The sequence below is a fragment of the Stegostoma tigrinum genome, chromosome 2 (assembly GCF_030684315.1).
Source record: "Stegostoma tigrinum isolate sSteTig4 chromosome 2, sSteTig4.hap1, whole genome shotgun sequence".
NCBI lineage: Eukaryota > Metazoa > Chordata > Chondrichthyes > Orectolobiformes > Stegostomatidae > Stegostoma > Stegostoma tigrinum.
In genome coordinates this window covers 33,828,054-33,840,724 of record NC_081355.1, presented here as the reverse complement: position 1 = coordinate 33,840,724, position 12,671 = coordinate 33,828,054, and the positions used below count along the sequence as shown (strand labels likewise).

At 45.8% G+C, this 12,671-nt stretch overlaps 1 protein-coding gene across 4 annotated transcripts in view; it reads left to right on the top strand.

Moving 5' to 3' along the window:
• The window catches only part of cap2 (cyclase associated actin cytoskeleton regulatory protein 2), a 229,463-nt gene that overhangs the window by 149,654 nt on the left and 67,138 nt on the right, over window positions 1-12,671 (top strand). The window lies entirely within an intron of this gene.

Sequence of the window (12,671 nt, the reverse complement as noted above, 5' to 3'; positions counted from 1 at the left end):
CGGAACGCAGACAAGGGTGGGGATGGAAAGCTGGCTTGGGTGGTGGGGTCAGATTGTAGATGGCGGAAGTGTCGGAGGATGATGTGTTGTATTCGGAGGTTGGTGGGGTGGTATGTGAGAATGAGGGGGATCCTCTTGGGGTGGTTGTGGCGAGGGCGGGGTGTGAGGGATGTGTTGCGGGAAATGCGGGAGACGTGGTCAAGGGCGTTCTCGACCACTGCGGGGGGAAAGTTGCGGTCCTTGAAGGACGTGGGCATCTGGGATGTGCGGGAATGGAATGCCTCATCGTGGGAGCAGATGCGGCGGAGGAATTGGGAATAGGGGATGGAATTTTTGCAGGAGGGTGGCTGGGAGGAGGTGTATTCTAGGTAGCTGTGGGAGTCAGTGGGCTTGAAATGGATATCTGTTTCGAGCTGGTTACCTAAGATGGAGACTGAGGGGTCCAGGAAGGTGAGGGATGTGTTGGAGATGGCCCAGGTGAACTTGAGGTTGGGGTGGAAGGTGTTGAAGTGGATGAACAGTTCGAGCTCCTCTTGGGAGCAAGAGGCGGTGCCGATACAGTCATTAATATAACGGAGGAAGAGGTGGGGTTTGGGGCCTTTGTAGGTGCGGAAGAGGGACTGTTCCACGTAACCTACAAAGAGGTAGGCATAGCTTGGGTCCATGCGGGTACCCATGGCCACCCCTTTTGTCTGTAGGAAGTGGGAGGAATCGAAAGAGAAGTTGTTGAGGGTGAGGACGAGTTCGGCTAGGCGGATGAGGGTGTCGGTGGAGGGGGATTGGTCGGGCCTGCGGGACAGGAAGAAGCAGAGGGCCTTGAAGCCATCTGCATGAGATGTTTCCTTGACTGTGTTTAACCTGATGCCATGAGATTTCATGGGGTCTGGAATTAATGTGGAACACTCCCAGGGCAACTCCATCCTGATTGTATACTGCTGTGCCACCACCTGGGCCATATGAGTCCTGGTTTTGGGACAAGACATATCCTGGAATGTGATGGTGGTGCCTGGGCCATAACCATTATGCCTTACAGGCAGTGTCAGGGTGCTGCTTGACAAGTCTGTAAGACAGTTGTCCCAATTCTGGCATTAACCCCCAACTGTTGGATGGGAAGACCTTTCACAGTTGACATGGCTGATTTTGTGGTTATTGTTTCAGGTGCCTAGCTTGATGACAGGTGATCAGAATGGTTTAATCTCTTTATTTACACTTCATAGCAATCAATATAACTGGCTTTTGGTTTTATTGAATAAAAGACATCTATTGTAGAATTACAGTGATTATTTACAGAATCATAGGATCCTTTCAGTGCGGAGAGAGCCATTTGGCCTATTGAGTCTGCACTGACCCTCCGAAGAGCCTTCCACCCAGACTTAGGCTGCACTCAATCCCCAAAGCCCACATTTACAATGGCTAACCCATCTAGCCTGGACATCTTTGGACTGAGAGGAAATCAGAGCATCTAGTGGAAATCCATGCAGACTCTAGGAGAATAGACAAACTTCATACAGTCTGGGTTCCTGGCACTGTGAAGTAGCACTCAGCCACTGTGCTGCTCAGATGTGCAAAACACGAGGTTTGCAAACTGACAAAGACATTACACTGCTTTTACACTTGTGCCAAACGTTGTGATATCATCTCAGCTGATGTTGTTATTGGATAAATCATATCCCAGACTGAAATCTGACTTAATAGATAATGTTTTGTTTATTTTTGGTTTTTTAGTGCGATGGACTTTCACTGAAACATGAGCGCATAATGTTGAGATTTGATTTAAAAATAATACCAAAGTTTATTGTACAAATGAAATTAATATAACTCAAACTATTCACATAGAGTAAATTTAAAGTTGTGGAAGTACACAGTAAAACCTAATCCCTTTAATCCTCAAAACACTCCTTTAAGATATTCCCATTAGAGAGAATTCATTTCTCTATCACCCCTGTACGGCTTTATTTAACTCTGGCTTCAACTCTCAGTCTTGATATCTGAGAACATCTTCCTTGAGCTTTTGTGCAAGTGACCTTAAATTTTCTCAGCTTCAAAGGATCCTACAAGATTTTAACTAAAAACTTCTGGTTGGGAACTTTTATTAAATTCCTCACACTGCGGAACACTTTGACAAATTTAACAGTCTTTCTCAGGAGCAAATGCTTTACACATCTATCTTCACCTAAGACTTCTGCAAATATGCCTAAAATGAAAACAAAAAGAAAAAACATTTTTTAAGCTATAGCTGCTCTCCGAATCAAAAGGGAAAAAAAATGCTTCAGAATCATCCATCTATAAGCTGAATGCACAAAACTGCTTATTTTGTTCACTTGCAAATTCTCCAATGTATACAAATTCCCATTAGCTTCCAATAACTATCTCACTCAGAGATAATAGGAACTGCAGATGCTGGAGAATCTGAGAAAACAAGGTGTAAAGATGGATGAACACAAGAGGCCAAGCAGCATCTTAAGAGCAGGAAAGCTGATGTTTCGGGCCTACACTCTTAATCAGAAAAGGGGCAGGGGAAAAGGGTTCTGAAATAAATAGGGAGGGAGGGGGAGGTGGATCGAGGAGAAGATAGGTAGAGAGGAGACAGACAGGTCAAAAAGGCGGGGATGGAGCCAGTAAAGGTGAGTGTGGATGGGGAGGTAGGGAGGAGATAGGTTAGTCAGGGTGAGGTTAGAAGGTAGGAAATAGGGGTGCGGCTTGAGGTCGGAGGAGGGGATAGGTGAAAGGAGGAACAGGTTTGGGAGGCAGGGATGAGCTGCGCTGGTTTTGGGATGCAGTAGTGGGAGGGGAGATTTTGAAGCTTGTAAAGTCCACATTGATACCATTGGGCTGCAGGGTTCCCAAGCAGAATATGAGTGGCTGTTCCTGGAACCTTCGGGTGGCATCGTTATGGCACTGCAGGAGGCCCAGGAACGACAAGCCGTCTGAATAATGGGAAGGGGGGTTGAAATGGTTCGTGACTGGGAGGTGAAGTTGTTTACTGCGAACCGAGTGTAGGTGTTCTACAAAGCGGACCCCAAGCCTCCCCTTTGTTTCCCTGATGTAAAGCAGGCCACAACGGGTACAGTGGATGCAGTATACCATATTAGCAGATGTGCAGGTGAACATCTGCTTGATGTGGCAAGTCTTCTTGGGGCCTGGGATGGGGTTGACGGGGGTAGGTGTGGGGGCAGCTTTAGCACTTCGTGCAGTTGCAGGGAAAAGTGCCAGGTGTGGTGGGGCTGGAGGGGAGTGTGGAGTGGACAAGGGAGTCACGGAGAGAGTGGTCCCTCCAGAAAGCAGACAAGGGTGGAGAGGGAAAAATGTCTTTGGTGGTGGGGTCAGATTGCAGATGGCGGAAGTGTCGGAGGATGATGCGTTGGATCTGGACGCTGGTGGGGTGGTACGTGAGGACGGGGGAGGTTCTTTTTTGGTTGCGGGAGGGGGTGTGAGGGATGAGTTGCGGGAAATGTGGGAGACACAGTCGACGGCGTTCTCGACCACTGCGGGGGGGGTGGGGGGGGAGGGGGAGTTGCAGTCCTTGAAAAACAAGGACATCTGCAACGTGCGGGAGTGGAATGCCTCATGCTGGAAGCAGATGTGGCGGAGGCGAAGGAATTGGGAATAGATTAGGCTTCACCGCATCTGCTCCCAGGATGATGCGTTCCACTCCTGCACATCTCAGATGTCTTCGATTTTCAAGGACCACAACTTCGCCCCGGCAGTGGTCGAGAACGCCGTTGACTGTGTCTCCCGCAACTCATCCCTCACACCCCATCCCCGCAATAACAACCCTTGACTCCTTTTTCTCCCCCTTGGTCCAGGAACTCCCTACCTACGTCCGTGACACCACCCACGCCCTCCATTTCTTCTAGAACTTCGAATTCACTGGTCCCTAACACCTCATTTTTACTATGGACATCCAGTCCCTATACACCTGCATTCACCATGCAGATGGCCTAAAGGCCCTCTGCTTCATCTTGTCCCGCAGGCCTGACCAGTCCCCCTCCACTGACACCCTTATCCGCTTAGCCGAACTTATCCTCACCCTCAACAACTTTTCTTTCAATTCCTTCCACTTCATACAGATAAAGGGTGTGGCCATGGATACCCGCATGGGCCCAAGCTATGCCTGCCTCTCGAGCTCGAACAGTTCATCCGCTTCATCAACACTTTCCACCCTAATCTTAAGGTCACCTCTCTCACCTTACCGGACACCTCTGTCTCCATCTCAGGCAACCACTGAGAAACCGATATCCATTTCAAGCCCACCGACTCCCACAGCTACCTAGAATACACCTCCTCCCACCCATCTTCCTGCAAAAATTCCATCCCCTATTCCCAATTCCTTCACCTCCGCTACATCTGCTTCCAGGATGAGGCATTCCACTTCAGTCCTCATTTTTCAAGGACCGCAAACCCCCCCCCCCCCCCCCCCAGAGTGGCCGAGAATGCCCTTGACGTGTCTCTCGCAACTTATCCCTCAAGCCCCCTTCCCCACAAAGACAACCAAAAAAGAATCCCCCCTCGTCCTCTTGTACCACCCCACCAACATCTGGATCCGACACTTCTGCCATCTGCAATCCGACCCCACCACGCAAAGACATTTTTCCTTCCCCACCCTTGTCAGCTTTCTGGAGGGACCACTCTCTCTGTGATTCCCTTGTCCGCTCCACACTTGCCTCCAGTCCCACCACACCCGGCCCTTTCCCCTGCAACCGCAGGAAATGCTACAGTTGCGCCCACACCTCCTCCTTCACCGCCATCCCAGGTCCCAAGAAGACTTTCCCATCAAGCAGATGCTCATCTGCACATCTGCTAATGCGGTACTCTGTTTCCACTGTACCCATTGTGGCCTGCTCTACATCGGGGAAACCCAGGCGGAGGCTTGGCGTCTGCTTTGCAGAACACCTATGCTCAGTTCGCAATAAAGAACTGGACCTCCCAGTCGCGAACCATTTCAACTCCCCCTCCCATTCCTTAGACGACTTGTTGATCCTGGGCCTCCTGCAGTGCCACAACGATGCCACCTGAAGGTTGCAGGAACAGCAACTCATAGTCTGCTTGAGAACCCTGCAGCCCAAAGGTATCAATGTGGATTTCACAAGCTTCAAAATCTCCCGTGCCCCTAACCACATCCCAAAACCAGCCCAGCTCATCACTGCCTCCCAAACCTGTTCCTCCTCTCACCTATCCCTCCTCCCACCTCAAGCTGCACCCCCATTTCCTACCTACTAACCGCATCCTGCCCCCTTGACCTGTTCGTCCTCCCTGGACTAACCTATCTCCTCCCTACCTCCCCACCTACACTCAACTTTACTGGCTGCATCCCCGCCTCTTTGACCTGCCTGTCTCCTCCCCACCTATCTTCTCTGTCCATCTTCGATCCGCCTCCCCCTCTCTCCCTATTTATTTCAGAACCCCCTTCCCCTCCCCCATTTCTGATGAAGGGTCTAGGCCCAAAATGTCAGCTAACTATCTCTCTCAGACTGTTTATTTAAAGACATCACCATGGCTTAAAAAATAGTAACAAAGTTAATCATTAAACCCCTGCAGACATACTAAAAACCCATATGTCATTAGTTCAATTCAAAAATTCAGACTCAAAATCTCTGCTGCTGGATTATTTCTCACCTGTGATTGGGTTAGGGTTAGGCTTTCATTGTTCCTTTCTCTTGGACTGGGGAATAGTCCGTGAGAGAAGTCTGTTTTGCTGCAATTGCCTTTATCAAGGGTGTGTTTGAGATATTAGATTCCCTACAGTGTGGAAACAGTCCCTTCGGCCCATCAAGTCCACAGGACTTCCTTCTAATTGAAAATGTTGAGCCAATCTAGGTGAATCCCTTGCAACCAACTTCACCCCATCAAGTTTGGGTCCAAACCTTTTACTACAATTACCAGTGAGTGAACCAGCTGCTTTTCATAAGAGACCAGAACGGAAGTTGTACCCTTAGTCTGTAAAAGGTCCTTGGTATAGGTTTTAGCCTAGCTGAAGTCTTGCGTAAATATAAGCGCTGGAGACATTTCTGTTAAAGAATTTTATTAAGAACTGGTTCTGCAATCACTGATAAAACCACAGCAGAATCAACCTCCATTAGAGCTGGATGAATGTTTAATGTAATGTTGATCTTGATTGGTTCTGATGCTTCAGAGAAAGTTAGGCTCCAGAAAAGGCTGCAGCTCCATAAGCTGTCAGGAGAATTATTCATTGATTGCTGTTGACCACAAGGGAACACTTAATTAGTCCTTAAAATAATTTTTGTTAAGTATTTTGATAGAGTTAAAGTCATGCCAATTCATTTTTTGTTTGTATTTTAACTGTGTTGTGAGAATAAAGTGTGTTTTGTGAAAACCTGATAAGGGACCAGTCGAATCATATCTGGAACACAGCACCTTGCGCTTGCCTTTAAATAGGATGAAACTGAACATCTAGGCTATCTCCTTGATCTATTTTGAGAAGCTTTGTTCTGGTCTATAATATGAAGAACTTTTAAACTGCATATGCTTTTATCTTCCTTTTTTGTATAAACCATTCTTTCCGTTCTTTAGCTTTATGCCTGTGTTATCTGTTTTGTGATGCATTTTTTAAAAGTTACTTTTAAAATGTAAAAATAAATTAACTATGATTATGAACAAATATGGACCAGAAGTAAAGGTTCGTAATTTCGGGAAGGCTGATTTCAATAAGGCATGGCTACAGTGCACTACTACCAGCTACTTGCAGGAAAATTCACATGCGAACAGTACAAAACATCAAAAGGGTAATAGTAAGAGTGCAGGGCTAACATGTTTCCGTAGAAGTGAATGAAGGGACCGACAAGTCTAGAGAATTCTGAATGTCAAGGAATGTAATGGATTGGATATGGAAGAAGAAGGCAGCTTATGGAAAATACTGAAGGCCCAATACAGTGGATGCCCTAGAGGAGTAAAGGAAGTGCAGGGGGCTATCTGGGGAGTAAAACATTAGGAGAGTAAAGAAGGGACATAAAATTACATGGTGGGTAGCCTTAAGGAAAAGCCAGTACTGCTTTATAAGTATATTGGGGCAAGACAATAACCACTGAACAGGTAGGACCCATTAGGGACGAAAGTGGAAATCTGTGTGATGTCGAAAGACACAGCTGAGGTTTAAAATGAATACTTTGCATCTGTGGTTGACCATAGAGAAGGATAATGTGGGACCAGAAATCAGGGAAGGGGGCTGTGATCTACTTGAATAAATTAGCATTGAGAGGGTGGAGATATTAGCAATTTTAGCAAGCTGGAAAGGGGATAAATCCCAAGGTTCAGAAGAGAAGGCTACTTCGGGAGGCAGGAGAGAAGATTGCAAGATTGCTATGACATTTACTTTTAAATCCTTTCTGGTAACAGGATGCATGCCAAATGATGGGAGGACAGCTAATGTGCTACAGTTATTCAAGATGGATGGTTGGGATAAACCAGAAAATCATAGGCCAGTGACCCTAATATCTGTGGTAGAGAAACAATTGGTAAAAAATCTGATGGACAGAATGAATCTCCACTTGGAGAGGCAAGGATTAACCAAGGATGGTCAGCATAGTTTTGTAACGGGAAGGTCAGTTGGTTAATTGGATGTGGAGATGAAAGTAGTGTAGATGAGGGTAGTGCAATTGAAGTAGTCAATATGGTTTCAGTAAGATTTTGATAAGGTCTCTCATGGTAGACTGATTAAGAAGCTTAGACCCCTTGGGACTCAGGACAAATTGGCAAATTAGATCCAAAGAGGCAGGAATTGATTTAGTGCCAGAAAGAATAGGGTGATGGTTAAAAAGTTTTTTTTGTGACTGGAAGTCTGTCCAGTGGTGTAACACATGGTTCAATACTGGAACCCTTGCTGTTTCTTGTTACATTGATGATCTGATCATGAATGTAGGCGAAATGATCAGTGAGTGCATAGATGACGTGCAAATGTGCAGTGTGGTAAATAGCAACGGAGAAGCCTTAGACCACAGGATGATATAGACAGGCTGATCAGATGGGATAAACAGTGGCAAATGGATTTTATCCTGAAAAGTCTGAGGTGATGCATTTTGGTAGGAGTAACAATGCAAGGGAGTATATGTTGAATGGTAGGATCCTAGGAAGTACAGAAGATCATAAGTAGTGGCACAAGCAGGTATAATTACAAAATTTAAAAGGTATTCGGATGGGCATTTGAATAGAAAGCATTTAGAGGGAAATGGACCAAATGCTGGCAAATGGGACTAGGTCAGATTGGGATGTCTGTTTGAAATGGACAAGATGAACTGAAGGGTCCATTTCTGGTCCATATCTCTCTTTGACTCATTTTCTGTAAGAATTTTTAAGAATTCAATACTTAACATTTTTGCTAGCTCTAAACATTGAAATGGATGTATGTTTTAATTAGTTGAGTAACTACTCATCGGTTTATGTGTGATTCTTAAAGGCAGCAGAGCAGGTGGATGAGGTGGTTAAAAAAGTATTTGGGATACTTGCCTTTGTTAGTCAGTGGGTTGAATACATGAGCCAGGAGGTTTTGATGGAGCTGCGTATGATGTTAGTTAGCAGTTGTGTGCAGTTCTCGTCACCACACTATAGGAAGGATATTTTTGTGCTACAGAGATTGCAGAGGAGATTTATCCATTGTTGACTGGGGAGGTGTAATTCAGCTCTGAAGAAACACTAGAAAGGCTAAAGTTATTTTCTTTAGAGAAGATTGGGCTTTGCGGGGGTGATCTGATTGACCTGTACAGAGATGTGCAGGGAGTCACAGGATTGAAGGGAGAAATGTTTTCCCTTTGTAGAGGAGTCAATAACCTCAAACTTTTGAGGAAAATATTTTCTAATGGCACTATTCATTTTTTGCACAAGAAATTCAAAATATAACAGCTATTCAAAATATAATCAACTGATGGCAAAAAATATTAAGTATTTCTTAAACCTAACTTGACTATTGGGCAGTGGCAAGGCTTTCCTGACCACTCATTCACTTTTGTAGCAAGTTTTTGGGCCAAATAGCTCATTACTTTAATTGCAGTGTTTGTCTCCTAAAGGACAAATGTGAAAAGTGACACTAGTTTGAAATATCTGATGGACTTTTGCTCACTGAGGAGTAGTTACTCAACTAATTAAAACATACATCTATTTCAATGTTTAGAGCTAGCAAAAATGTTAAGTATTGAATTCTTAAAAATTCTTACAGAAAATGAATCAAAGAGAGATACGGCCCAGAAATGGACCCTTCGGTCCATCTTGTCCATTTCAACAGACATCCCAATCTGACCTAGTCCCATTTGCCAGCATTTGGTCCATGTCCTTCTAAATGCTTTCTATTCAAATACCTATCCGAATACCTTTTAAATTTTGTAATTATACCTGCTTCTGCCACTACTTATGGCAACTCATTCCATACATGCACCCCCCTCTACGTGAAAAAATTATCCCTCAGGTCCTTTTTAAATCTTTTCTTTCTCACCTTAAGCCTATGCCCTGTAGTTTTGGAATCCCACACCTTAGGAAAAAGCCCTTGGCTATTCAGCCTATCCATGCACCTCATGATTTTATAAACCCCTGTAAGGTCACCCCTCAGTGTCCAATGCTCTGAGGAAAACTCCCCAGCCTATTCAGCCTCTCCCTATATCTCAAACCCTTAGGTCCCAGCAACATCCTTGTAAATCTTTTCTGCACCCTGTCAAGTTTAACAACATCCTTCCTGGAGAAAGGCAACACAAATGTACTAAGTATTCTAAAAACGGCCACACCAATGTCCTGTATAGCCCCAACATGACATCCCAACTGCTATACTCAGTGTTCTGACCAATGAAGGCAGGCATTCCAACCACCGTCTTTACCACTTTGTTTACTGTGACTCCACTTTCAAGTAACAATACACCTGCATTTCAAGATCTCTTTGTTTGGCATAACTGTCCAGAGGAACTCTACCATTAAGTCTAAGTCCTGTCCTGGTTTGGCAAAATACAACACCTCACATTTATCTAAATTAAAGACATAATGGGAACTGCAGATGCTGGAGAATCCAAGATAACAAAGTGTGAAGCTAGATGAACACAGCAGGCCAAGCAGCATCTCAGGAGCACAAAAGCTGATGTTTCAGGCCCAGACCCTTCATCAGAGAGGGGGATGGGGAGAGGGTTCTGGAATAAATAGGGAGAGAGGGGGAGGCAGACCGAAGATGGAGAAAAGATAGGTGGAGAGGAGAGTATAGGTGGGGAGGTAGGGAGGGGATAGGTCAGTCCAGGGAAGACGGACAGGTCAAGGAGGTGGGATGAGGTTAGTAGGTAGGAAATGGAGATGCAGCTTGAGGTGGGAGGAAGGGATGGGTGAGAGGAAGAACAGGTTAGGGAGGCAGAGACGGGTTGGACTGGTTTTGGGATGCAGTGGGGGGAGGGGACGAGCTGGGCTGGTTGTGTGATGTAATGGGGGGAGGGGACGAACTGGGCTGGTTTTGGGACGTGCTGGGGGAAGGGGAGATTTTGAAGCTTGTGAAGTTCACATTGATACCATTGGGCTGCAGGGTTCCCAAGTGGAATATGATTTGCTGTTCCTGCAACCTTCGGGTGGCATCATTGTGGCACTGCAGGAGGCCCATGATGGACATGTCATCTAAAGAATGGGAGGGGGAGTTAAAATGGTTCACGACTGGGAGGTGCAGTTGTTTATTGCGAACCGAGCGGAGGTGTTCTGCAAAGCGGTCCCCAAGCCTTCGCTTGGTTTCCCCAATGTAGAGGAAGTCACACCGGCTACAATGGATACAGTATACCACATTGGCAGATGTGCAGGTGAACCTCTGCTTAATATGAAAGTCATCTTGGGGCCTGTGATGAGGGTGAGGGAGGAGGTATGGGGGCAGGTGTAGCACTTCCTGTGGTTGCAGGGGAAGGTGCCGGGTGTGGTGGGGTTGGAAGGGAATGTGGAGCAAACCAGGGAGTGGTCTCTCCGGAAGGCAGACAAGGGTGGGGATGGAAAAATGTCTTCGGTGGTGGGGTCAGATTGTAGCTGGTGGAAGTGGCATCTTACCCTGCAACCGCAGGAAGTGCTACACTTGCCCCCAAACCACCTCCCTCACCCCCATCCCAGGCCCCAAGATGACTTTCCATATTAAGCAGATGTTCATCTGCACATCTGCCAGTGTGGCATACTGTATCCATTGTAGCCGGTGTGGCTTCCTCTACATTGGGGAAACCAAGCAGAGGCTTGGGGACCGCTTTGCAGAACACCTCCGCTCGGTTCGCAATAAACAACTGCACCTCCCAGTCACGAACCATTTTAACTCCCCCTCCCATTCTTTAGATGGCATGTCCATCATGGGCCTCCTGCAGTGCCACAATGATGCCACTCGAAGGTTTCAGGAACAGCAACTCATATTCCGCTTGGGAACCCTGCAGCCCAATGGTATCAATGTGGACTTCACAAGCTTCAAAATCTCCCCTTCCCCCACCGTGTCCCAAAACCAGCCCACTTTGTACCCTCCCCCCACCGCACAACACAACCAGCCCAGCTCGTCCCCTCCCCCCACTGCATCCCAAAACCAGCCCAGCCTGTCTCCGCCTCCCTAACCTGTTCTTCCTCTCACCCATCCCTTCCTCCCACCTCAAGCTGCACTTTCATTTCCTACCTACTAACCTCATCCCACCTCCTTGACCTGTCCGTCTTCCCTGGACTGACCTATCCCCTCCCCACCTCCCCTCCAATACTCTCCTCTCCCCCTATCTTCTTTTCTCTCCATCTTCGGTCTGCCTCCCCCTCTCTCCCTATTTATTCCAACACCCTCTCCCCATCCCCCTCTCTGATGAAGGGTCTAGGCCCGAAACGTCAGCTTTTGTGCTCCTGAGATGCTGCTTGGCCTGCTGTGTTCATCCAGCTTCACACTTTGTTATCTTTATCTAAATTAAACCCTGTTTGCCACCCTTCAGCACATTTGCCACTCTGATCAAGGTCCCTTTGTATTCTGAGATAATCATCTTCATTGTAAACTACACCATCTATTTTGGTGTCATCTGCAAACTTACTAACCATGGCGCCTAAGTTCACATCCAGATCGTTTACATAAATGAGGAACAGCAGTGAATCCAGCACTGATCCTTGTGCCTCCAGTCTAAACAGCAACCCTGTACCACCAGTCTCTGTCTGCTACGTTCAAGACAATTTTATATCCAATTCGCTAGCTCGCCTTGAATTTTCTGTACTTTGTCAATTATATATCCACCATTTTTTGTTTTGCACATTCTTATACTGTAAAGAAGAAGAATGTATTTTAAGTGAAATGGAATAAAAGCTAACAATTCCACGTCTTTTTCTATATTAGTTTTATTAAGGACAGACCATTCCCATTGAAATCAAAGTTGTTGTGTTTGAATTCTTTGTTAATTTGAGCACTGCAACCGCTATTGTTCTGTTAAGTTTTTTGAATTGGTAATTTTTTGCTTAAAATAAATTAAGATTCACCTGTTAGAATATACAGATATAGACTTTTTTTAAATTAAACCATCTTACTGACCTTCAACCCCATGCACAGGGAGTCATAACAATTTAAACTGCTGCATTCCAAAATTCTTTTCTTCAAAATGCTCTAAACTTAAACTGCCTGAACATGAACTGGAAATTCTTTATTAGTGTATATGGAATATATCTATATAAAGATTTTTAAAAGACACAGGCAGTTGTAAAATGCAAGTCAGACAAATATT